Source organism: Mesoplodon mirus, assembly GCF_964341445.2.
Source record: "Mesoplodon mirus genome assembly, chromosome: 16".
Taxonomy (NCBI): domain Eukaryota; kingdom Metazoa; phylum Chordata; class Mammalia; order Artiodactyla; family Ziphiidae; genus Mesoplodon; species Mesoplodon mirus.
Window position 1 is genome coordinate 46581758 of NC_138992.1, and position 27526 is coordinate 46609283.

Genomic DNA, 27526 nt, shown 5'->3' on the forward strand with positions numbered 1-27526 from the left:
AGGCCAGGCAAAGAACAACTGCCTGGGAACCATAAGCTGAACAATTCCCAGAGTACACATAGGGCTGGGAGATAAGTGAGTCTGAGCAGCTTTGTTGAATATCCAGGTCTTTCGGTGGAAAGTTCAGAAGGGCTGTGCATTAATAGGAGGGTTAAATTAGCCCAAAAGTAAAGTCTACTCTAGACTCACCCAAATAAAGCTTAAAAATAAACACTGAACTGATCAAGCTGGTCCACAAGTTTTTAATTCAAAGGGAAATTAAAATGCATACACATATGTGGACACCACACACACACACACACACACAACAACAGCAACAGCATAAAATATAAACATAAACAACATAAAATTCACAGCATGCAACCAAAAATTACTACACATAAAAAGACACAGAAACAACCAGGAGAAAAAATCAGATAATAGAAAGACTCTCAGAAATGACACAAAACAGAGAATCAGCAGATGAAGACCTTTCAAATGATATTGTACACTGGACAGCTACATGTAAAAGAAAAAGATTAGAACATTTTCTCACACCATATACAAAAATAAACTCAAAATGAATTAAAGATCTAAAAAGACCTAAAACCATAAAATTCCTAGGAGAGAATACAGGCAGAACACACTTTGACATAAACCACAGCAATCTTTTTTTGGATGTGTCTCCTAAGACAAAAGAATAAAAGCAAAAATTAACAAATGGGAACTAATTAAGCTTAAAAGCTTTCGTACAATGAAGAAAACCATGGATGAAATTTAAAAACCTACTGAATGGGAGAAAATACTGGCAAATATGATGGCCAATAAGGGGTTAATATCCAAAATATGTAAACAGCTCATACAACTCAATATCAAAAAAACAAACAGCCCAATTAAAAAATGGGCAAAGACATATTTCCAAAGAAGATATACAGATGGCCAGCAGACACATGAAAAAATGCTCAACAATGCTAATCATCAGAGACATGTAAATCAAAACCACAATGAGATATCACCTCACACATGTCAGAATGGCTATCACCAAAAAGTTTACAAATAACAAGTGTTGGTGAGGATGTGCAGAAAAGGGAACCCTAGTACACTGTTGATGGGATTGTAAATTGAGGCAGCCACTATGGAAAACAGTATGGAGAGTCCTCAGAAAACTAAAAATAGAACTACCATATGATCCAGCAATTCCATTGCTGGGTATGTATCTGAAGAAAAAGAATAAACTAATTCAAAAAGATACGTGCACCACAATGTTCATAACAACATTACTTACAATTGCCAAGATATGGAAGTAATCTAAGTGCCCATCAACAGATGAATGGATAAAGAAAATGTGGTATATATATATACACAATGGAATATTACTCAGCCATAAAAAAGAATGAAATGTTGACATCTGCAACATGTGCATGGACCTAAAGAGTATTATGCTTAAGGAAATAAGTCAAAGAAAAACATATGCTGTATGTTATCACTTATATGTGGAATCTAAAAAATAAAATAAATGAATGTATATAACAAAACAGAAACAGACTCATGGATATAGAGAACAAACTAGTGGTTACCACTGAGGAGAGGAAAGGGGGAAGGGGTGAGATAGGGGTATCGGACTAAGAGACACAAACTACTATGTATAAAATAAGCAACAAGGATATATTGTACAGCAGAGGAAAATACAGCCAGTAATCAACACTGCCTGGGACATAGTGGGTTCTCAGTAAATTGACTGCATGAAAATTTAAAATAATAATATTTAGCTCCTGAAAAATCAGTGATTTTCTACTTCTTACTTTGCCACAACACTGAAAATACTGTAAGTTAATATTAGCAAATGAATCAAACTATATATATATATATATATATATATATATATATATATATAAAATTTATGAAACAGTAGATACTCTAAGAAATTTAAGACTACAAGTTTGAAGGACTACAAGGAAAATAATTTAAAGAATATTCAGATAAGTTTTTTTTCTCCTTGACATATTTTGTTTCTCTTTCCCTCCACACACTCCAGAGTAGAAACAAAACTTAGCACAACCCGGAAAACACTGGGAGTGGAAGAGGGGACAGGAGTACCATTTTAAGGACATGAGAAATAAGAATAGTTATGTTAGGCATTATGGTAACTTTTTCTAATATATCAAGCTCAGTCTTTCAGATCTCTGAAAATTACTTTGTTTCCAAATTCACCCTGTGAAAGAAGAGGAAGTAGAACTTTAGTGTACACCATTACAGTAAACTGACAACAGATGCTAACTGCATCATCTTACAACAAAATTATAAAAACTACTTTTAAAAGTGACAATTACTTATGTAATGCCAGTGTTCCAATAGAATGTGCTCTATCTTCCTATTCAGATTTAACAGCAATTTTTCTTGAGGTGTGGGAAAGGAGGAGTTAAGTCATTATTACATAATTGAGATACTGGAAATGAAAGTTACCGTCCTCTTCTCTTTCTCTCTAGATTTTATTTAAGATGTGGGTAGCCCACTGCTTAGAATGAGATACTGCTGCTTTTAATTACCCCGAGTGTAAAAAAGAGGCAAACATTTGAAATTGCAGTGTTCCAATAGGATGAATGCTGCATAAACAATTAACAGCTGGATTTCAAAAAATGAACAGTGGTGCTAATAGCTCAAAGTAAAGAATTCCCAGATTCCCAGGGTCAGTCACAGATATATTTTTTTTCTTTTCATAGGAAGGCTAATCATTTAAATTAGAATTACCTATGGAAGAGGTTTGTAAATGGCAAGTTTCTAATATCCCAGTGCTGACAACAAAAATAGAACCTATGTTAGCAAAGTTAAGAAAATAGAGAAAGGGAGCAATAAATAAAATAAATATTATGCTAGCCCATCCTTAACTATTTCAAAATGGAAAAAAGTAGTAACAAAGAAACACTAAAAATCACACTATTAAATAAAACGTGTAAGATTATGTGCCAGTTTCAAAAAAAAAGACTCAAAAGCTCTAAAATCTGGTTTAGATACAAATTTTGAACATTAAAATAAAAATTTCAGTTCCAATGTTCAGTAGAGATGGAATACTGTAGTTTAAAGACACCTGACTCAAACATTGATTCTACTATTTACTAGCTCTATAACTGTGTGACCTTGAGCAAATCACTTCCATGTTCTGGGCCCCAGATTTATCACTGTAAAGTAGGAAAATAGGGAGTTTCCAGCAAATGTCATTACATTCTACAGATTGCTCACTAATTAATCATTGCTATCAATTTTACCTATTACTCTTTTACCCTCATGCAAAAAGTCCCATTTTGAAAATGATAATATCCAGCTCTTTAACCACCATTTGTAACTTCAATTGATGTTAACTTTGACTTCCCAACTACTCTGCCATTTTCATTAAAATTTGACTCCTGGCCTTAAACCTACAAAAATATCTGTAACCACATCTCAAAGCCAACTTCTCTCAACAATCTGGAAGATCTCAACATTCACGTGGACAAGATCATAAATCTTACAGCTCCATGACCTTCGGTGCTACCTCAATTTAGCCACAACCTGAACTTTGTCATCATTCCAAAATACTAAATGCAATGTGTTACTCTCCGTATTCTGTCCTTCCAGATCTTTCACATCCTCATACTACATGTGCTCTTTGAGACTTCATTATAAATTCTGGGTGCTTTATCTCCAATATTCTTTAGGCTTATAGTTCCCTCCTAGTCTAACTCTTCTATTTACAGCCTAGACTATTACATGAATCAGGCACTCAATTCCTAGCCACACATTCTCTCAAACATCCAACCTGCAGTTCTTAATACCAGAATGGCCTTCTCCACTCTTATAAGGAGGGAGTTTTAAAACTGTTCCAAACTGTAGGTAAATGTCATTGGAAAGATGCATCTACAATTTCACCAGGGCCCTCAACATCATTTATCAACTCTTTCAGTATCCAGAGTAAACTCCTCCACCTGTGTTTCTGATTCACATCTCCTGAGACTAGAACATTCCCTCATTGGTTCTCTCTTCTTTCTTTCTCAACACTTCTCCTCATTGGGGCCTCCCCTCAGTCATTAATCATGTTTCAATCACCACTCTGAATATATCTCTTGTTAAGATCCTTCAGTTTATCTTTACCCAGTTCCAGAGGGTAAAGTCCACACCCCTTAGCCTCATCTTTGCCTCTCCAGGCATTACATACTACAAGTAAGTAAACCTGAACTCCTTGTACTTTCTAGGCACACAGGTGAGCTACTGTTTGCAGGTTTAACTCTTCTACTGTTATTGCCAGCAATTAATCTTCCTGACAATCATAACATGAAGAGCAAACTCTTCTCTTTTTGATGAAGGCACAGAGGACTCTTAGCCACTTTTTGATAAGAGCCTCAATTGAATTTAAATCTAAAAGTCATCAACACTCTAAAAGTTATTCACAGGATGATCATATAACTTAAAAACAAATAGTATAACTCTTTTTAAAAGAATATTATCTACTAAGTGAAGACATCTCATTTGAACATTTAACATAAATACATCCTTCATGTAGGTTGAAACTTAAAAGTTTAATTACAATAAGTGGTATCAGAGCTCCGGTTTTTCTAGTCTATTTTAACTATGGGACATAGGGACATAGCCTTACATTCAGATACTTTATGGTCCCCTTGTAAAACAGGTGGTAAAAATACACTTATCTTGGAGGAATCTAACATTTTCTTTAATAGCTAATACTTACTGAGTAGTAGTCTGAGCCAGGCACTATTCTTAACACTTTACAGGCACTAGCTCACTTAATCATCACAGCAATCCTAGGAGGAAGGTTCTATCTTTATCCTCCTATTTACAAAAGAGACTGAGGCACAGAGAGGTAGTTTTCCCAAGTTCACACTACTAATAAGTGGTATCATCAGGACTAGAACCAGGCAGTTTGATCCAGAGCCTACACTCATAAAATTTCCTCTCAAAGAAATTTCCAGTTATATAGTTAAAAAGAAAAAAAAAAAGATTCCTTTCCAAAATTTCCAAATCACCTTACCGTTACATTATCTTCACAAAACATCAAAGTAAAGTACACAGTTTCTATAAGAAAATTTAATAAATGAGGTAGAGATGTTGTATCAAAGTAGTAACCCTAGCAAAAAGTGATTTTAAAAGGATATTAACACTGCCTTAATAAATGCCAACTCATTACTAAGAAAGTGTTTTTAAACATTCTTAAAATGCACCCATTGTTCTAAGGAAGGCCTAGATGCAATACACAGAAATGTGCCCATATGGTCCTTCTATACTTTAAAATCTAAACAGCATACAACTTGCACTCACACAACTGACAAATAAGAAAAGCCTCATCCTATGCCTGCTCTACTCTTCCTTCTTCTGAAACAAGGTGCATTTGCCTCCTTATCAGTTGATTTTGTCAAAAGGCTCGTCATCTTCTTTTCCCCTAATAGTAAAGCTGAAGGACATAATTTAAAGTAGTGTTAAACATGCCCTCAATTCGCCTTCTTTTTGTGAGTCTCAAAAATGTTTCATTCCATAAACAAAGCATCACCTTTGTGCTTAGTGATGAGTTAGGAACTGGTGGGGAGAAGAATGGAGTAAGGGTGGAAAGGGTTTGCAGGTGGGGCAGAAGTATTGTATACTGATGGGTAATAGCATTTCCAGTTTTGATGGATGAGAAAAGGAGACTTACAACATGGAACAATAACAATGTGCAGCATGTTTTTAAATGCTGAAGTGTGTATTAGAGCTTTTGAATAGGACATCATTCATTGAGGTGTGGAACTAAAGCTGGGCATGACAATTCTATATGGCTTAAGGAAAAATGATTCTTTCAGAGTCTATGTAAAAGAGCAGCCAAACAAAGGGTGTTTACAGAAGGACATGAGATTGGACAGGCTGAGGTTCACTGAATGATGAATGATGAGGGAAAAGTAACTGGCTGAGTTCAATATCAATGGATTGAAACTAAGAATGCTTTAAAATTTATTTCTGTGTTTACAGTTCACACATTATGTGTCTAGAACAGCAAGATGGTTAAAAACCTTGTGTTTTCTGATAATTTGTTTTAACTCAATTGCAAGAATAGCATAAAGTATTTCACTTAGTTCAAAGCCTTCAACTGTTTCTTCATAACTATTGATTAAAAGGATCTTTCCTTTTTTAGTTTCTTCAGTTGGTGCATTATTTGCATTTACTCTTCTCTTCCTCTAGCACAAGGCTGCTGGTAAGATATTCTCAGGCTGCTGGTAAGATCATCTCAGGCATACTTCCAATGACACTGATCTTATCCATGATTTCCTTTACAGACATTTCTTAACTACTTTCTATTTCCCCTTCATTGTTCATGATTAGTCTGACTAGACAGTAACCGTTCACTCCTTGCCTTTCCCTGACACAGTCCATATGATTCAAGCTTCCTTGGGTTGCTTCTGACTATTCCATACTCTTAGATTCCCTGAATCTCTGAAAATTATTTCTACCTAATTCTTTAAATTATCTAAGCTACCATATGTTCATTCACATACATGAAGAAGCACATGAATATTTTTGAAGCAATTTATGTTTTTCACAAAACTTTTGTATCTAATACCTTGTTTGCTTACTAAATATTGGAGTAGTAGTTGATTATCCAATCGTTTTTACAGATGAGAAAGCTAAGTAGTGGTCAAAATATCAAGACTCACCATCTAAGTATCAGGTATAAACTAGGTGACAATGACTTCAATTAAACTACTGTTCCTTCTTTTTTCCTACTGGACCACTTCTTTTTTTTTTAATGAATTTATTTATTTTATTTATTTATTTTTGGCTGCGTTGGGTCTTCATTGTGGTGAGTGGGCTTCTCATTGTGGTGGCTTCTCTTGTTGCAGAGCACAGGCTCTAGGTATGTGGGCTTCAGTAGTTGTGTCATGTGGGCTCAGTAGTTGTGGCCCCATGGCTCTAGAGCACAGGCTCAGTAATTGTGGCACACGGGCTTAGTGGCTCCGTGGCATGTGGGATCTTCCTGGACCAGGGATCGAACCCATTTCCCCTGCATTGGCAGGCGGATTCTCAACCACTGCACCACCAGGGAAGCCCTGGACTACCTCTGACAATAAAAAAAAATGTCAATCATCAATTTTAACAGTGATAATTAACACTTCTTAGTTATTTAATAAACCATATTTTCTCATCTGTAAAAGTGAGAATTAAAAACATCTACCAATATATTAAAAAAGACTAACTCTGTGCCTCAGTTTCTACCCATAACTATAAACTTACCTTCCAGAGTCATTACAAGTATTAAATGAGTTCATAAATATTTAACACTTAGAACAAAACCTGATATAGAATAAGCACTTGATAAATGTTAGGTGTTTTTAAAAAGTAAGAAGAAAGGAAGTAAGGAAGGAGGGGAGAGGGAGGGAAGGAGAGGGACTGAGGGAGACAAGAAGGAAGAAAATTTAGTTAAAATTAGAGCATTTACTTATAAATAATACTGTTCAGTATTCTAACATCTATTGCATCTTATATCTGTATTTAATAATTATACAAGTTGCAGTAATCACTACAGATTTCTCATATGTGGTCTTATGTGGAAGAAATTCTAGCTTCCTGGTATAAAGTAATCTATGTGACTCAATGATCAAAGATAGTCCAAAATCAAGTAAAATACCTGGGTAGGCTGTCACATATTTTGTCAATTAATACACTCACACACACAAAAAAAGGAAAATTTAAGAAAAATTGTTCGCTTTAAATAGAATCCAAACAAATATATTTTTTAAAAAAATAATAGTGGATATGTGGTCAATATTCTTACTCAAATGTTAAGTAATTTAAGATTCTGAAAAACAACCAAGTATGAAGAGTATCATACTATGTTGAACACTTATTTAATATGTCTTTCACAGTGGCACAAGAGGCATTGGTTGAATTTAGTTTAAATAAAATATCAATTTCAAAAGACAGGGGTGTAACCAACATATCTATTGGCAAAGTAGAGCTGAGGACTGACAGAGTAGTAAGTAAGGCCTTAAGAACACAAATCCGGGAGACCTTCAAGATGGCGGAGGAGTAAGAAGTGGAGATCCCCTTCCTCCCCACAAATACATCAGAAATACATCTAAATGTGGAACAATTCCTACAGAACACCTACTGAACGCCGGCAGAAGACCTCAGACTTCCCCAAAGGCAAAAACTCCCCATGTACCTGTTTTTTTCTTTCCTTTTCTCTTTTTTTCTCCCTTTTCTTCTGAGCCATGTGGCTGACAGAGTGTTGGTGCTCCGAGTGGGTGCCAGGCCTGTGCCTCTGAGGTGGGAGAGCCGAGTTCAGGACATTGGCCCAACAGACACCTCCCGGCTCCATGTAATATCAAAAGGCAAAAGCTCTCCCAGAGATCTCCATCTTAACGCTAAGACCCAGCTCCACTCAACAAGCAGCAAGCTCCAGTGCTGGACTCCCTATGCCAGAAAACCAACAAGATAGGAACACAACCCCACCCATTAGCAGAGAGGCTGCCTAAAATCCTAATAAGGTCACAGACACCCCAAAACACACCACCAGACATGGTCCTGCCCACCAGAAAGACAAGATCCAGCTTCATCCACCAGAACACAGGCACTAGTTTCCCCTCCACCAGGAAGCCTACATAATCCACTGAACCAACCTCACCCACTGGGGGCAGACACCAAAAACAATGGAAACTATGAACCTGCAGCCTGTGAAAAGGAGACCCCAAGCACAGTAAGTTAAACAAAATGAGAAGACAGAGAAACACACAGCAGATGAAGCAGCAAGGTAAAAACCCACCAGACCTAACAAATGAAGAGGAAATAGGCAGTCTACCTGAAAAAGAATTCAGAGTAATGATAGTAATGATGATCTAAAATCTTGGAAATAGAATGGAGAAAATACAAGAAACGTTTAACAAGGAGCTAGAAGAACTAAAGAGCAAATAAACAAGGATGAACAACACAATAAATGAAAATAAAAATTCTCTAGAAGGAATCAATAGCAGCATAACTGAGGTAGAAGAATGGATAAGTGACCTGGAAGATAAAATAGTGGAAATAACTCCTGCAGAGCAGAATAAAGAAAAAAGAATGAAAAGAATTGAGGACAGTCATAGAGATTTCCAGGAAAACAAAAAACGTATGAATATTTGAATTATAGGGGTCCCAGAAGAACAAGAGAAAAAGAAAGAGACTGAGAAAATATTTGAAGAGATTATAGATGAAAACTTCCCTAAAATAGGGAAGGAAATAAACAAGTCCAGGAAGCACAGAGAGTCCCATACAGGATAAATCTAAGGAGAAAAACACCAAGACACATATTAATCAAACTCTCAAAAATTAAATACAAAGAAAAAATATTAAAAGCAGCAAGGGAAAAACAACAAATAACATACAAGGGAATCCCCATAAGGTTAACAGCTGATCTTTCAGGAGACACTCTGCAAGACAGAGGGACTGGCAGGACATATTTAAAGTGATGAAAGAGAAAAACCTACAATCCAGATTACTCTACCCAGCAAGGTTCCCATTCAGATTCGGAAAGAGAAATAAAACTTTTACAGAGAAGCAAAAGCTAAGAGAATTCAGCACCACCAAACCAGCTTTATAACAAATGTTAAAGGAACTTCTCTAGGCAGGAAACACAAGAGAAGGAAAAGACCTACAATAATAAACCCAAACCAATTCAGAAAATGTTAATAGGAACATACATATCGATAACTACCTTAAATATAAATGGATTAAATGCTCCAACCAAAAGACATAGACAGGCTGAATGGATACAAAAAAAGACCTGTATATATGTTGTCTACAGGAGACCCACTTCAGACCTAGGGACACATACAGAGTGAAAGTGAGGGGACAGAAAAAGATATTCCATGCAAATGGAAATCAAAAGAAAGCTGGAGTAGCAATTCTCATATCAGACAAAACAGACATTAAAATAAAGACTATAACAAGAGACAAAGAAGGACATTACATAATGATCAAGAGATCAATCCAAGAGAAGATATAACAATTGTAAATATTTACGCACCCAACATACGATGCATAATGCAAATGTTAACAGCCATAAAAGGGGAAAGAGACAATAACAGAAACATAGTAGGGGACTTTAACACCCCACTTTCACCAATGGACAGATCATCCAAAATGAAAATAAGGAGACACAAGCTTTAAATCATACATTAAACAAGATGGACTTAATTGATACTTATAGGACTTAATTGATTTATTATAAGACATTCCATCCAAAAACAACAGAATACACATTCTTCTCAAGTGCTTATGGAACATTCTCCAGGATACACAATACTTTCGGGCACAAATCAAGCCTTTATATTTTAAAGAAAATTGAAATCGTATCAAGTATCTTTTCCGACCACAACGTAATGAGTCTATATATCAATTAAGGGAAATAACCTGTAAAAATACAAACACATGGATGCTAAACAATACACTATTTAATAACCAAGACATCACTGAAGAAAGCAAAGGGGAAATCAAAAAATACCTAGAAACAAATGACAATGAAAACATGATGACCCCAAACCTATGGGATGTAGCAAAAGCAGTTCTAAGAGGGAAATTTATAGCAGTACAATCCTACCTCAAGAAACAAGAGAAATCAAAAATAAACAACCTAACATTGCACCAAAAGATGTTAGAGAAAGAAGAACAAAAAACCCAAAATTAGCAGAAGGAAACAAATCATACAGATCAGATCAGAAATAAATGAAAAAGAAATGAAGGAAACAATAGCAAAGATCAATAAAACTAAAAGCTGGTTCTTTGGGAAGATAAAATTGATAAACCATTAGCCAGACTCATCAAGAAAAAAAAGGAGAAGACTCAAATCAATAGAATTAGAAATGAAAAAGGAGAGGTAACAACTGACACCTCAGAAATACAAAGGATCATGAGAGATTAGTACAAGCAAGTATATGCCAATAAAATGGACAACCTGGAAGAAATGGACAAATTGTTAGAAAAGCACAACCTTCCGAGACTGAACCAGGAAAAAATAGAAAATATAAATAGACCAATCACAAGCACTGAAATTGAGACTGTGATTAAAAATCTTCCAACAAACAAAAGCCCAGGACCAGATGGCTTCACAGGCAAATTCTATCAAACATTTAGAGAAGAGCTAACACCTATCCTTCTCAATCTCTTCCAAAATATAGCAGAGGGAGGAATACTCTCAAATTCATTCCACGAGGCCACCATCACCCTAATACCAAAACCAGACAAAACATGTCACAAGGAAAGAAAACTACAGGCCAATATCACTGATGAACATAGATGCTAAAATCCTCAACAAAATACTAGCAAACAGATTCCAACAGCACATTAAAAGGATCATACACCATAGTCAAGCGGGGTATATCCCAGGAATGCAAGGATTCTTCCATAAATGCAAATCAATCAATGTGATACACCATATTAACAAACTGGAGAAAAACCATATGATCATCTCAGTAGATGCAGAAAAAGGTTTCAATAGAATTCAACACCCATTTATGATAAAAACCCTCCAGAAAGTAGGCATAGAGGGAACTTACCTCGACATAATAAAGGCCATATATGACAAACCCACAGCCAACATCATTCTCAGTGATGAAAAACTGAAACCATTTCCACTAAGATCAGGAACAACACAAGGCTGTCCACTCTCACCACTATTATTCAACATAGTTTTAGAAGTTTTAGCCACAGAAATCAGAGAAGGAAAAGAAAGGGAATCGAAATCGGAAAAGAAGTAAAGCTGTCACTGTTTGCAGATGACATGATACTTACATAGAGAATCCTAAAGATGCTACCAGAAATCTACTAGAGCTAATCAATGAATTTGGTAAAGTAGCAAGATACAAAATTAATGCACAGAAATCTCTTGCATTCCTATACACTAATGATGAAAAATCTGAAAGAGAAATTAAGGAAACATTCCCTTTTACCACTGCAACAAAAAGAATAAAATACCTAGGAATAAACCCACCTAAGGAGACAAAATACCTGTATGCAGAAAACTTTAAAACACTGATGAAAGAAATTAAAGATGTTACAAATAGATGGAGAGATATACCATGCTCTTGGATTGGAAGAATCAACATTGTGAAAATGACTCTACTGCCCAAAGCAACCTACAGATTCAATGCAATCCCTGTCAAACTACCAATGGCATTTTTCAGAGAACTAGAACAAAAAATTTCACAATTTGCATGGAAACACAAAAGATCCTGAATAGCCAAAGCAATCTTGATAAAAAATAACAGAGCTGGAGGCATCAGGCTCCTGGACTTCAGATTATACTACAAAGCTACAGTAATCAAAACAGTATGGTACTGGCACAAATCAGAAATACAGATACATGGAACAGGATAGAAAGCCCAGAGATACACCCACACACATATAGTCACCTTATTTTTTATAAAGGAGGCAAGAATATACATGGAAAAAAGAGAGCCTCTTCAATAAGTGGTGCTGGGAAAACTGGACAGCTACATGTAAAAGAATGAAATTAGAACACTCCCTAAAACTATACACAAAAATAAACTCAAAATAGATTAATGACCTACATGTAAGGCCAGACACTATAAAACTCTTAGAGGAAAACATAGGCAGAATACTCTATGACATAAATCACAGCAAGATCCTTTTTGACCCACCTGCTAGAGAAATCACAATAAAAACAAAAGTAAACAAATGGGACCTAATGAAACTTAAAAGCTTTTGCACAGCAATGAAAACCATAAACAATAAGAAAAGACAACCCTCAGAATGGGAGAAAATATTTGCAAACGAAGCAACTGACAAAGGATTAATCTCCAAAATATACAAGCAGCTCATGCAGCTCAATTTCAAATAAGCAAACAACCCAATCCAAAAATGGGCAGAAAACCTAAACAGACATTTTCTCAAAGAAGACATACAGATTGCCAACAAACACATGAAAGGATGCTCAACATCACTAATCATTAGAGAAATGCAACTCAAAACTACAATAAGGTATCACCTCACAGCAGTCAGAATGGCTATAATCAAAAAATCTACAAACAATAAATGCTGGAGAGGGTGTGGAGAAAAGGGAACCCTCTTGCACTCAGAATGTAAATTGATACCGCCACTGTGGAGGTTCCCTATAAAACTAAAAATAGAACTAGCATACAACCCAGCAATCCCACTACTGTGTATATACCGTGAGAAAACCAAAATTCAAAGAGTCATGTACCGTAATGTTCATTGCAGCTCTATTTACTATAGCCAGGACACGGAAGCAACCTAACTGTCCATCGACGGATGAATAGATAAAGAAGATACAGCACATATATACAATGGAATATTACTCAGCCATAAAAAGAAACGAAATTGAGTTATTTGTAGTGAGGTGGATGGACCTAGAGTCTGTCATACAGAGTGAAGTAAGTTAGAAAGAGAAAAAATATACCATATGCTAACACATATATATGGAACCAAAAAAAAAAAAAGGTTTTGAAGAACCTAAGAGCACAACAGGAATAAAGACGCAGACGTAGAGAATGGACTTGAGGACCCGGCGAGGGGGAAGGGTAAGCTGGGACGTAGCGAGAGAGTGGCACGGACATATATACACAACCAAATGTAAAATAGATAGCTAGTGGGAAGCAGCTGCATAGCATAGGGAGATCAGCTCAGTGCTTTGTGACCACCTAGAGGGTGGGATAGGGAGGGTGGGAGGGAGATGCAAGAGTTAGGAGATATGGGGATACATGTATATGTATAGCTTATTCACTTTGTTATAAAGCAGAAACTAACACACTATTGTAAAGCAATTATACTCCAATAAAGATGTTAAAAAAAAAGAAAACTGTCACCAAAGAATATTCTATCCAGAAAAGTCATCATTAAGATATCAAGGAGAAATAAAGACTTTTTCAGACAAACAAAAGCTGAGGGGGTTCATCAACACTAGACCTGCCTTACAAAAAATGTTGAAAGCATCACTTCTACTAGAAACAAAAAGGCAAAAGTACACAAAATGTTGAGTAAGATGATAAATAGAAAAGATGTTATTGGAAAATTGCAACTCTTATCAGCATAGGTTTTTTTCTTTCAGTTTTATTGAGATAAAGTTGACATACAGCAAGCACTATATAAGTTTAAGGTGTACAATATAACAATCTTACATACATCATGAAATGACTACCACAATAAGTTTAGTGAACAATTATCACTTCATACAGATACAAAATAAAAGAAAGAAAGTTTTTTCCTTGTGATGAGAACACTTAGGATTTACTCTCTTAACTTTCGTATATAGCATACAGCAGTGTTAATTATATTAATCATGTTGTACATAACAAACTTACAGAACAGGTCTTTTAAACACTTTATTATTGCATAAAAGTTAAAAGGGGGACTTCCATGGTGGCGCAGTGGTTGAGAATCCGCCTGCGAATGCAGGGAACACAGCTTCAAACCCTGGTCCGGGAAGATCCCACATGCCACAGAGCAACTAAGCATGCGAGCCACAACTACTGAAGCCTGCATGCCTAGAACCTGTGCTCCACAACAAGAGAAGCCACCACAATGAGAAGCTTGCACACCACAATGAAGAGTAGCCCTGGGCTTCCCTGGTGGCGCAGTGGTTGACAGTCCACCTGCAGATGCAGGGGACATGGGTTCGTGCCCCAGTCTGGGAAGATCCCACATGCCGCGGAGTGGCTGGGCCCGTGAGCCATGGCCGCTGAGCCTGTGCGTCCGGAGCCTGTGCTCCGCAATAGGAGAGGCCACAACAGTGAGAGGCCCGCGTACCGGAAAAAAAAAAAAAGAAAAAAAAAAGAGTAGCCCCCACTCACCGCAACTAGAGAAAGCCCACGTGCAGCAGCAAAGACCCAATGCAGCCCAAAATAAATAAATAAATAAATAAATAATTTTTTTTTAAAGTTAAAAGGGAACAAAAGCAGAAAAATATAGCTACTTCAATTTGGTAACAAACTCACAGCATAAAAAGGGGGTAAGTTGAGACAAGAAAAACACGAAAGTGAAGAGGTAAGGGATGGAACCCATATAGGTAAATAAAGGTCTGATGCTATCATCAGAAAAAGGACAATTTTCTCTATGAGACATTTTATACAAATCCCATGGAACCACAATATATAAATCTAGATCAGAGACACAAAACATAAAAAAGAGGAAACTAAGTAAAATATCTGGAAAACCACCAAACCAAAACAGCAGACAGAAACACAAAGAAAATGAAACAATGGAGATACAGAACAAGCAGAAAACAGGAGATAAAATGGCAATCCTCATTTAACAATAATCACCCTAAATATAAATGGATTGAATTCACTAATCAAAAGACACAGAATTAGATGAATTAAAAAACAAGACCCAAATATATGCTGCCTCCAGGAGACTCATCTCAGCTCTAAAGACAAATATAGGCTAAAAGTGAAGCAGTAGAAGATAATACTCCAAGCAAATAGTAGCCAAAAGAAAGTGGGTATAGGGGAGTGATCAACATGGCTCCGCCATCTTGTTTGGGAACAAACAAACAAAAAAAGATAGCAGAGGAGTAGGGTTTGAAGCTCTACTCCTCCCACAAAAACATCAAAAACACTTGTACAAGTGGAACGATTCACACAGAACATCTACTCAACGCTGGCAGAAAGTGGATATAGCTATACTTATATCAGACAAAATAGACATCAAATAGAAAAGGTAACAAGAGACAAAAATGGAGAGTATATAATGATTAAGAGGACAATTTATCAAAAAGACATAGTGATTAATATATGTGCACCTAACACAGGAGTACCAAAATATATGTAACTATTATTAACAGACCTAAAGGAAGAAATTGACAGCAACACAATAATAGTAGGGGACTTTAACACACCACTTACATTGATGGATAGATCATCCAGACAGAAAGTCAACAAGGAAACAGTGGCCTTAAATGTGAAATAATACCATATGAATTTGATAGATTTGTAAAGAACATTCCATCTAAATGTAGCAGAAAACACATTCTTCTCAAGTGCACATAGAATTTTCTCAAGGATAGACCATATGTTGGTACATGAAACAAGTCTCAAAAAATTTAAGAAATTTGAAATCATATCAAGCATCTTTTTCAACCACAATGGTATAAAACTAGAAATCAACTACAAGAAGAAAGCTGGAAAAATCACGAATATGTGCAGAATGAACAACATGCTACTGAACAACTATTGGTTCAATAAAGAAACCAAAGGAGAAATCAAAAATTACCTGAAGACAAATGAAAATGAAAACACAACATACCAAAATTTATGGGATGCAGCAAAAGCAATACTAAGAGGGAAGTTTATGCTAATATAGGCCTACAACAGGAAACAAGAAAAATCTCAAATAAATAAACTTACACACCTAAAGAAATTAGAAAGAGAAGAACAAAGCCCAAAGTCTGTAAAAGAAAGAATACAGTAAAGATTAGAGCAGAAATAAATGAAATAGAGACTAAAAAGACAAAAGAACATATCAATGAAATTAAAAGCTGTTTCTTCAAAAGGACAAACAAAATTGACAAAGCTTTTGCTAGACTCACAAGAAAAAGAGAGGGCTCTAATAAATAAAATCAGCAACAAAAGAGGAGAAATAACAAGAGACACACAGAAATACAAAGAATTATAAAAACATATTATGAACAGCTATATGCCAACAAATCAGACAGCAAAGAAGAAACAGATAAATTCATAGACTCATACAACCTTCCAAGACTGAATCATGAAGAAACAGAACATCTGAGTAGACTGATCACTAGTACAGAGATTGAAACAGTATTCAAAAACCTTCCAAAAAACAAAAGTAGAGGACCAGATGTCTTCACAGGTGAATTCTACCAAACATTTAATATCTATTAATACCTATTCTTCTAAAAAGCTTTCAAAAATTTGAAGAGGAGGGAACACTTCCTAACTCTAGATGAAGCCATCATCATCCTGACAACAACAAAAAAGAAAATTATAGGGGCATCCCTGGTGGCGCAGTGGTTAAGAAACCGCCTGCCAATGCAGGGGACACGGGTTCGAGCCCTGGTCTGGGAAGATCCCACATGCTGCAGAGCAGCTAAGCCCGTATGCCACAACTACTGAGCCTGTGCTCTAGGGCCTGCGAGCCACAACTACTGAAGCCCGTGTGCCTAGGGCCTATGCTCTGCAACAAGAGAAGCCACCGCAATGAGAAGTCTGCGCACTGCAACAAAGAGTAGCCCCCACTCACCGCAACTAGAGAAAGCCCGCGCACAGCAACGAAGACCCAACACAGCCAAAAATAAATAAATAAATAAATAAAATTAAAAGAAAAAAAGAAAATTACAGGTCAATATTCCTGATAAAAACAGATCCAAAAATCCTCAATAAAATATTGGCAAACCAAATACAACAATACATTAAAAGGATCATACACCATGATCAAGTGCAATTTATCCCAGGGATGCAAGGATGGTTCAAGATCACAAATCAATGTAATATGCCATATTAACAAAATGAAGGATAAAAAACATGATCATCTCAATCAGGTGCAGAAAAAGCTTTTGACAAAATTCAACATCCATTTATGATAAAAAACAAAAAAAAACTCTCCAGAAAGTGGACATAGAGGGAACATACCTCAGCATAATAAAGACCCAATATGACAAACCTACAACTAACATCATACTCAATGGTGAAAAGCTGAAAGCATTTCCTCTAAGGTCAGGAACAAGACAAGGATGCCCACTCTTGTCACTTTTATTCAGCATAATACTGGAAGTCCTAGCCACAGCAATCAGAGAAGAAAAAGAAATAAAAGGAATCCAAATTGGAAAGGAAGAAGCAAAACACTCACTGCTTGCAGATGACAAGATAAATAGAAAATCCTAAGAACACACCGAAAAGTTACTCATCAATGAATTTGGTAAAGTTGCAGGATACAAAATTAATATACAGAAATCTGTTGCATCTCTGTACACTAACAACAAACTATCAGAAAGAGAAACTAAGGAAACAATCCTGTTTACCAGCACATCAAAAAGAGTAAATACCTAGGAACAAACCTATCTAAGGAAGTAAAAGACATGTACTCAGAAAACTGTGACACTAATGAAAGAAACTGAAGATGACACAAACAGATGGAAAGATATACTACGTTCTTGGATTGGAATGATTAATATTGTTAAAATGACCATACTACTCAACATCAAAAAACAAAGAACCTGATTTAAAAATGGGCAGAAGACCTGAATAGACATTTTTCCAAAGTGAACATGCAGAGAGCCAACAGGCATGTGAAAAGATGCTCAACATCACTAATCATCAGGAAAATGCAAATCAAAACCACAATAACATAGTACCTCACATCTGTCAGGATGGCCATCACGAAAAAGAACACAAATAACACATGTTGACGAGGATGTAGAGAAAAGGGAACACTTGTACATTGTTGGTGGGAATGTAAATTGGTACAGTCACTGTGGAAAACAGTACAGAGGTTTCTCAAAAAAATAAAAATAGAACTACCATATGACCCAGGAACTTCACTCCTGGGTATACATCCAAAAAAATCACTAATTTGCAAAGATACATGCACTGCAATGTTCATTGTACTGGGTTGGCCAAAAAGTTCATTCTGGTTTTCCCCTAACATCTTACCTTTATTTGTAAGTAGTATTATCTACAGTTGTCAAGATACAGAAGCAACCTAAATATCCCTCAACAGATGAGTGGATTAATATGTGATATAAACAGAGCGGAGTCAAGATGGAAGAGTAAGAGGACAGAGTTCACATGTTCTCACAACTAGGGCACCTACCAGATGCTGGTGGGGGACCTCAATACCCAAAGGGATGGCAGGAAACCCTGAGCAACCGGGTAGGACGTCGTGGGGAATGAGGGGGGAGAAGTGGAGGCCGGACGGGACCCGCATGCCTGAGGGGTGGCTGGGGAAGGGGAGGGATTCCCACTCCTGGAGAGGCCCACTCACCATGAGCGAACCAATGGGAACTGGGGGGGGGGAGACCCTCAGGGGTTCAGAGGCTAGCATTTCCCCCACCCACTCAGGCCCTGGGGAGCCTGCTGAGGTCCAGGGCCTGGTCCTCTGCCCTCCAGGGACCCCTCTGGCGTATGGGTCATGGGAACATGGGAGGGAGGGGGGAGGAAGAGTAGAGGTGAGCTGGGAGGGAACCCCAGGGTTGGAAGATCCGTGGGGAATGCAGCTAGCATTTCCCCCACCCACTCAAGCCCCTGGGAGCCAGCTGGGGTCCTGGGCCTGGATCTCTCCCCTCTGAGGCCCCCTCCAGCCACATGCGTCCTGTGGGTGTGGAAGACAGGGGAGGAAGAGTAGACGCAAATAGGGAGGGACCGTCAGGATAGGAGAATCAGAGGGAACACAGCTAGCATTTCCCTGCCCACTCTGGCCTCATGGAAACTGCTGGGGTGCTGGGCCTGGCACTCCACCCTCCGAGGCTGGAGGCACCCCAAGGGCCCCTAGAGCCCCGCTGAGCCTAACACCCTCCCCCAATCACCAGGGCCTTTACCAGCAGCATAGGACCTGAACACAGGCTCTGCCCCAGCCTAAAGTCCACCCACAGCTAAGCCCCACCCCAGCTAAGCTCCGCCCCCCAAAGCCAAGGCCTTTTCCAGCTTTTTTTTGTTTTTTTTTTTGTTACTGGGATTATGTTTTACCTTCTGGTTGCTGTTTCATTTATATTTTTAATTTTTCTAATATACCTGTTAGTTTTCTATTTTTATTTTCTTTTTTACTCTTTGTCATTGTTCTGTTCCTTTTCTTTTTTTTCGTGTCACACCATATCACTTGCAGAATCAGTTCATGGGCCAGAGGTCGGGACTGAGCTCCTGTGCAGGGAGCTCTGAGTCCGAACCTCTGGACTAACAAAGAACCTCAGACCCCAGTGAATATTAATTGGAGTGAGGTCTCCCAGAGGTCCTCATCTTGGCACCAAAACCTGGCTCTACCCAACTGCCTGCTACCTCCAGTGCTGGAAGCGTCAGGCCAAACAACCATTAAGACAGGAACACACTCCCACCCAACAAAAAATTAAGACAACAAAAAAATATGTAACAGATGAAGGAGCAAGGTAAAAACCTACAAGACCAAATAAATGAAGAGGAAATATGTAACCTACCTAAAAAGTAATTCAGGGTAATGATAGTAAAGATGATCCACAATCTTGGAAATAGAAGGGAGGCACAGATTGAGAAAATACAAGAAATGTTTAACAAGGACCTGGAAGAAATAAGGAACAAACAAACAGTGATGTACAGCACAATAAATAAAATAAGAACTACACTGGAAGGAATCAATAGCAGAATAACTGAGACAGAAGGATGAATAAGTGAGCTGGAAGATAAAATGGTGGAAATAACTGCTGAGAGGCAGAATAAAGAACAAAGAATGAAAAGAATTGAGGATAGTCTCAGAGACCTCTGGGACAACACTAAACACACCAACATTCAAATTATAGGGATCCCAGAAGAGGAAGAGAAAGAGAAAGGGTCTGAGAAAATATTCAAAGAGAGTTGAAAACTTTCCTAACATGGGAAAGGAAATAGCCATCCAAGTCCAGGAAGAGCAGAGAGTTCCATACAGGATAAACCGAAGGAAAAACACACCAAGACACATATTAATCAAAATAACAAAAATTAAATTAAAAAAATATTAAAAGCAACAAGGGAAAAGCAAAAAATAACATACAACAGAAACCCCATAAGGTTATCAGCTGATATTTCAGCAGAAACTCTGCAAGCCAGAAGGGAGTGGCAGGATATACTTGATGAAAGGGAAAAACCTACACCAAGATTACTCTACCCAGCAGGGATCTCATTCAGATTCAATGGAGAAATCAAAAGCTTTACAAACAAGCAAAAGTTAAGAGAATTCAGCACCAAAAACCAACCTTACAAAAAACGCTAAAGGAACTTCTGTAGGCGGGAAACACAAGAAAAGAAAAAGACCAACAAGAACAAACTCAAAACAATTAAGAAAATGGTAATGGGAACATACATATCGATAATTACCTTAAATGTAAATAGATTAAATACTCCGATCAAAAGACATAGACTAGCTGAATGGATACAAAAGCAAGACCCCATATGTATGCTGTCTACAAGAGACCCACTTCAGACCTAGGGACACATACAGACTGAAAGTGAGGGGATAGAAAAAGATATTCCATGCAAATGGAAATGAAAAGAAAGCTGGAGTGGCAATACTCATATCGGATAAAATATAAAGGCTGTTACAAGAGATAAGGAAGGACACTACATAATGGTCATTGGATCAATCCAAGAAGAAGATATAACAATTATAAATATATATGCACCCAACATAGGAGCACCTCAACACGTAAGGCAAATGCTAACAGCCAGAAACTGATGTAACACAATACTAGTGGGGGACTTAAACACCCCACTTACACCAATGGACAGATCATCCAGACAGAAAATTAATAAAGAAACAAAAGCTTTAAGCGACACTACAGACCAGATAGATTTAATGGATATTTATAGGACATTCCACCCAAAAGTGGAAGAATACACTTTCTCCTCAAGTGCACACAAAACATCCTCCAGGACAGATAACATCTTGGGTCACAAATCAAGCCTTGGAAAATTTAAGGAAACTGAAATCGTATCAATCATCTTTTCCAACTACACTGCTATGAGATCATAAATGAATTGCAGGGAAAAAAATGGATAAAACACAAACACATGGAGGCTAAACAGTGCATTGCTAAATAACCAAGAGATCACTGAAGAAATCAAAATAAAACAAAAAAATACATAGAAAAAAATGACAACGAAAACACAATGATCCAAAACCTATGGGATGCAGCAAAAGCAGTACTAAAAGGGAAATTTATAGCGATACAATCTCACCTCAAGGAAAAAGAAAAATATCAAAAAAAACAATGTAACCTTACATCTAAAGCAACTAGAGAAAGAAGAACAAAGATAACCCAAAGTCAGTAGAAGGAAAGAAATCATAAAGATCAGAGCAGAAATAAATGAAATAGAAATGAAGAAAACAATACCAAAGATCACTAAAACTAAAAGTTGATTCTTGGAGAAGATAAACAAAATTGATAAATCTTTAGCCAGACTCAAGAAAAAAAGGGAGAGAACTCAAATCAATAAAATAGAAATAAAAAAGGAGAAATTACAATAGAAACTTCAGAAATACAAAGGATCATAAGAAACCACTACAAGCAACTATATGCCAATAAATGGACAACCTGGAAGGAATGGTCAAATTCGTGGAAATGTACAACTTTCCAAGACTGAACCAGGAAGAATTAGAAAATATAAAAGGAACAATCAAAAGTAATGAAATTGAAACTGTAATTAAAAATCTTCCAACAAAAAAAAGTCCAGGACCAGATGGCTTCACAGGCGAATTCCATCAAACAATTAGAGAAAAGCTAACACCCATCCTTCTCAAACTCTTCCAAAAAATTGCAGAATGAGGAACACTCCCAAGTTCATTCTACCAGGCCACCATCATCCTGATATTAAAACCAGACAAAGATATCACAAAAAAAGAAAATTACAGACCAATATCACTGATGAACATAGATACAAAAATCCTCAATGAAATACTTGCAAACAGAATCCAACAACACATTTAAAAGATCATATACCATGATCAAGTGGGATTTATCCCAGGAATGCAAAGATTCTTCAATATATGCAAATCAATCAATGAGATACACCATATTAACAAACTACAGATTAAAAGGCATATGATCATCTCAATAGATGCAGAAAAAGCTTTTGACAAAATTCAACACGCATTTATGATAAAAACTCTCCAGAAAGTGGGCAGAAAGGGAAGCTACCTCAAAATAATAAAGGTCATATATGACAAACCCACAGGAAACATCATTCTCAATGGTGAAAAACTAAAAGCATTTCCTCTAAGATCAGGAACAGGACAAGGATGTCCACTCTCACCACTCTTATTCAACACAGTTTTGGAAGTCCTAGTCAAGGCAATCAGAGAAGAAAAAGAAATAAAAGGACTCCAAATTGGAAGAGAAGAAGTAAAACTGTCACTGTTTGCAGATGACATACTACACGTAGAAAATCCTGCAGAAGCCACCAGAAAACTACTAGAGCTAATCAATGAATTTGGTAAAGTTGCAGGATACAAAATTAAATCACAGAAATCTCTTGGCATTCCTATACACTAACAATGAAAGATCAGAAAGAGAAATTAAGGAAACAATCCCATTTATCATTGCAACAAAACTAATACAATACCTAGGAATAAACCTAAGGAGGCAAAAGACCTGTACTCAGAAGACTATAAAACACTGATGAAAGAAATCAAAGATGACACATACAGATGGAGAGATATAACATGTTCTTGGGTTAGAAGACCAATATTGTGAAAATGACTATACTACCCAAAGCAATCTACAGATTCAATGCAATCCCTATCAAATTACCAATGGCATTCCTCACAGAATTAGAACAAAAAATTTTGCAGTTTATATGGAAACACAAAAGACCCCGAATAGCCAAAGCAATCTTGAGAAAGAAAAACGGAGCTGGAGGAATCAGGCTCCCTGACTTCAAACTCTACTACAAAGCTATAGTAATCAAGACAGTATGGTACTGGCACAAAAACAGAAATATAGATCAATGGTACAGGATAAAAATCCCAGAGATAAACCCACTCACCTATGGTCACTTAATCTATGACAAAGGAGGCAAGAATATACAATGGAGAAAAGACAGCCTCTTCAATAAGTGGTGCTGGGAAAACTGCAGAGGTACATGTAAAAGAATTAAATTTGAACACTCCTCAACACCATACACAAAAATAAACTCAAAATGGATTAAAGACCTAAATGTAAGACTGGACACTATAAAACTCTGAGGAAAACATAGGAAAAACACTCTTTGGCATAAACCACAGCAACATCTTTTATGACCCACCTCCTAGAGTAATGAATGAATATAAAAACAAAGATAAACAAAGGGGACCTAATTAAACTTAAAAGCTTTTGCACAGCAAAGGAAACCATAAACAAGATGAAAAGACAACCCTCAAAATGGGAGAAAATATTTGCAAACGAAGCAATGGACAAAGGATTAATCTCCAAAATATACAAACAGCTCATGAAGCTCAATATCAAAAAAACAAACAACCCAATCAAAAAAAAATGGGTGGAAGACCTAAATTTCATCTCTCCAAAGAAGACATACAGATGGCCAAGGGGCACATGAAAGGATGGTCAACATCATTGATTAGTAGAGAAATGCAAATCAAAACTACAGTGAGGGGGCTTCCCTGGTGGCGCAGTGGTTGGGAGTCTGCCTGCCAATGCAGGGGACGCGGGTTCATGCCCCAGTCCAGTAAGATCCCACATGCCGCGGAGCGGCTGGGCCTGTGAGCGATGGCCGCTGAGCCTGAGCATCTGGAGCCTGTGCTCTGCAACGGGAGAGGCCACAGCAGTGAGAGGCCCGCGTACCACAAAAAACAAAAACAAAACAAACAAAAATAACTACAGTGAGGTATCACCTCACACCAGTCAGAATGGCCACCATGAAAAGATCTACAAACAATAAATGCTGGAGAGGGTGTGGAGAAAAGGGAACCCTCTTGCACTCAGAATGTAAATTGATACAGCCACTGTGGAGAACAGTAAGGAGGTTTCTTAAAAAACTAAAAGTAGAACCACCATATGACCCAGCAATCCCATTACTGGGCATATACTATGAGAAAACCATAATTCAAAAGGACAGATGTACCCCATGTTCATTGCGGCACTATTTACAATAGCCAGGACATGGAAACAACCTAAATCTCCAACAATAGATGAATGGATAAAGAAGATGTGGTACATATGTATGATGGGGTATTACTCAGCCATAAAAAGGAACAAAATTGGGTCATTTGTAAAGATGTGGATGGATGTAGAGTCTGTCATACAGAGTGAAGTAAGTCAGAAAGAGAAAAGCAAATATCGTATATTAACACATATTGTGGAATCTTGAAAAATGTTACAGATGAACCTACTTCCAGGGCAGGAATAGAGACACAGATGTAGAGAACAGACATGTGGACACAGTGGGGGGAAGGGGAGGGTGGGACGAATTGGGAGATTAGGATTCACATATATACACTACCACGTGTAAAATAGATAGCTAGTGGGAACCTGCTATAAAGCACAGGGAACTCAGCTCAGTGCTCTGTGATGACCTAGATGGGTGGGACGGGGGGTGGGAGGGAGGTCCAAGGGGGAGGGGATATAGGTATTCATGTAGCTGATTCACTTCATTGTACAGCAGAAACTAACACAACATTGTAAAGCAATTATACTCCAATAAAAAAGATGTTTTATATATATATGTAAAATATATATGTATATATGGAACACTATTCAGCCATAAAAAAAAGAATGAAATTTGCCATTTGTAACAAGATGGATGGACCTGGAGGGTATTATGCTGAGTGAAATAAGTCAGAGAAAGACAAATACTGTATGTTATCACTTACATGTGAAATCTAAAAAATACAACAAACTAGTGAATACAACAAGAAAGAAACAGACTCACAGATATAGAGAACAAACTAGTGGTTACCAGTGGGGAGAGGGGGGCAGGGATGGGCAATTTAGGGGAGACAATTAAGAGGTCCAAACTATTACCTATAAAATAAGCTATAAGGATATACTGTACAACACAGGGAATATAGACAATATTTCATAATAACTATAATGGAATATAACTTTTAAAACTTGTAAATCTCTATATTGCACAGCTGTAACATATAATATTATATATCAACTATACTTCAATTAAAAAAAGATATTTTGTGAAGACATTTGGTGAAATCTGAATATGAACTGGATAATAAAACATTGTGGAATTATTAGTTTTCTTAGGTAAAATTATGGTATGGTGTTACACAGAAGAATAAAATTTTTGTTATTTTTTCAAGGTTGCATGTGGAATCAGGTAACAAAAACCAAAATAGACAAGTAGGACTACATCAAACTAAAAAGTTTCTGCACAGCAACGGAAACAATCAACAGAATAAAAAGGCAACCTGTAGCATGGGAGAAAATATTTGCAAATTACATATCTGGTAAGAGGTTAATATCCAAATTCTATAAGGAACTCCAACACCTCAATAGGGAAAAACAAATAGTCAGATTAAAAAATAGGCAAAAGACTTGAATAGACATCTCTCTAAAGAAGATATACAGATGGCCAGCAGGTACATGAAAAGGTGCTCTACTTCACTGATCATCAGGGAAATGCAAATCAAAACCACAATGAGATATCACCTCACACCTGTTAGGACAGATATTATTTGAGAAAAAAAAAAGCTACGTGTTGGCAAGGATATGGAGAAAATGGAAACCTTGCACACTGTTACTGGTGAATGTGCAACCATTGTATAAATGTGAAATGGTACAACCACTATGGAAAGCAGTATGGAGGCTCCTCAAAAAATTAAAAATAAAACTACCTTTATGATCCAGCAATCTCACTTCTGGGTATATATCCAAAAGAACTGATATCAAGACCTGGAAACGGGGCCTCCCTGGTGGCGCAGTGGTTGAGAGTCCGCCTGCCGATGCAGGGGATGCGGGTTCGTGCCCCGGTCTGGGAGGATCCCATATGCCGCGGAGCGGCTGGGCCCGTGGGCCATGGCCGCTGGGCCTGCGCGTCCGGAGCCTGTGCTCCGCAGTGGGAGAGGCCACGGCAGTGAGAGGCCCGCGTGCCGCGGGAAGAGAAAGAAGAAAAAAAAAAAAAGACCTGGAAACGGTATCTGCACTCGCATGTTCATTGCAGCATTATTCGTAATAGCAAATATATGGAAACAAACCAAAGGCCCATTGACAGATAAGGAAAAAGAAAAAATTTGGTATACATATACAATGGAATATTATTAAGCCTTAATAGAAATTGTAATGTGCAACAACATGGATGAACCTGAAGGACATTATGCTAAGTGAAATAAGCCCATCACAGAAGGACAAATATTGCATGATTACACTTATATAAGGTATCTAAAGAGGTCAAACTCATAGAAGCAGAAAGTAGAATGGTGGCTGCCAGGGCCTGGGGGGAAGGGGAAATGGGGGTTGTTCAATGACTATAAAGTTTCAGTTATGCAAGGTGAATAAGTTCTAGAGATCTGCAAAATCTCTTTAGGTACAAAATCGTGCCTAAATTTAGCAATACTGTATTGTGCACTTAAAATTTTTTATTAAGATAGTAGTTCTCACATAAGTGCTCTTAACACACACACACACGGAAGAAGGACATGAGAAACCTCATGGAGGTGATGGATATGTTTTATTACCTTGATTGAATGGTGGTTTCATGTGTATACACAAATGTATACATTAAATATGTACGGTTTTTTATACATCAATTATACCTCAATAAAGTTAACTTGAAAACACCATATGATCTTCTCAAGAGAAGAAGAAAAGCATTTGAAAAGATTAAACACTCATTTAGGATAAAACTCTCAATAAAATTGGTATAGAAGGAACATACCGAAACAACATAAAGGC

The 27526-nt window shown here is 37.2% G+C and overlaps 1 protein-coding gene and 1 long non-coding RNA gene across 3 annotated transcripts in view; both read right to left on the reverse strand.

The window, feature by feature from the left end:
• Positions 1-27526, reverse strand: part of DECR1 (2,4-dienoyl-CoA reductase 1) — a 62776-nt gene that overhangs the window by 15621 nt on the left and 19629 nt on the right. The gene's annotated exons all lie outside the window — the stretch shown is intronic.
• Positions 26316-27482, reverse strand: LOC309791709. The gene is made up of 2 exons (XR_014291546.1): positions 26760-27482; positions 26316-26527 (listed from the first exon to the last, which is right to left on the reverse strand). It is a non-coding gene; the product is annotated as an uncharacterized lncRNA (long non-coding RNA).